Below are 1,083 nucleotides of genomic sequence, written 5' to 3'. Positions count from 1 at the left end.
TCAGGCTAGCCTCGAACCTGTGAGCTCAGGCAATCTACCCGCCTCAGCCTTCCAAGTGCTGGGATTATAGGCATGAGCCACCAAGGTGGGTTTTTTTGTTTGTTTTGAGACAGAGTCTCACTCTGCTGCCCTGGGTAGAGTGCTGTGGCATCACAGCTCACAGTAACCTCAAACTCTTGGGTTTAAGCAATTCTCTTACCTCAGCCTCCCAAGCAGCTGGGACTACAGGCATCTGCCACAACACCCAGCTATTTTCTGGTTGCAGTTGTCATAGTTGTTTAACAGGCCCAGGCCGGGCTTGAACCTGCCTGCCCCCTGGTATATATGGCTGGCACCCTACTCACTGAGCTACAGGTGCCCAGCCATATTTACTTTTATTTTAAAAATTAATTAACAGGGAAATAGAAAGCAAGGTTTAGACCCTTCCACATCCTGGCTACTTATGCAGGCGAAGGCAGGGGCCAAATGTAAAGCAGGGCAGATGATGTGTGAGACACCACTGAGGTGTGGAAGTGCCCTTAATAATCAAATAAGAATGCTTACCTGACTTTTTTTTGTGTGTGTGACAGAGTCTCAAACTGTCACCCTGGGTAAAGTGCTGTGGTGTCACAGCTCACAGCAACCTCCAACTCTTGGGCTTAAGCGATTCTCTTGCCTCAGCCTCCCAAGTAGCCGGGACCACAGGAGCCTGCCACAATGCCCAGCTATTTTTTTTTTCTTTGCAGTTGTCATTGTTTCTTAGCAGATGTGGGTCAGATTTGAACCCGCTACCCTAGGTGCATGTGGCCAGCGCCCTTGCCGACTGACCTACAGGCACCACCTGACTTCTAAATAACATTAAACACCTAACATTGCAAATGGTAGGTTGAAATATTATTGATAATTGCTGTCTTACCAGGTCACCAGGAGCACATGTAACATCTGATGGTGTCATTCTGACTATCTGAGCTTGGAAGAGAACACACTGGAAGCCACACACCATTGTAAAACTGAAACCATGCATGCGTACAAATAGCAATTGTGTAAGTATGTTTATTTTACATGAAACTATAATAAAATGCTGTTGGCTTCATGCTCAAGAAC

Source organism: Otolemur garnettii, unplaced genomic scaffold, assembly GCF_000181295.1.
Source record: "Otolemur garnettii isolate 467f Iridium unplaced genomic scaffold, OtoGar3 scaffold00233, whole genome shotgun sequence".
NCBI classification, from domain to species: Eukaryota; Metazoa; Chordata; class Mammalia; order Primates; family Galagidae; genus Otolemur; species Otolemur garnettii.
This window is presented reverse-complemented; position numbering follows the sequence as displayed.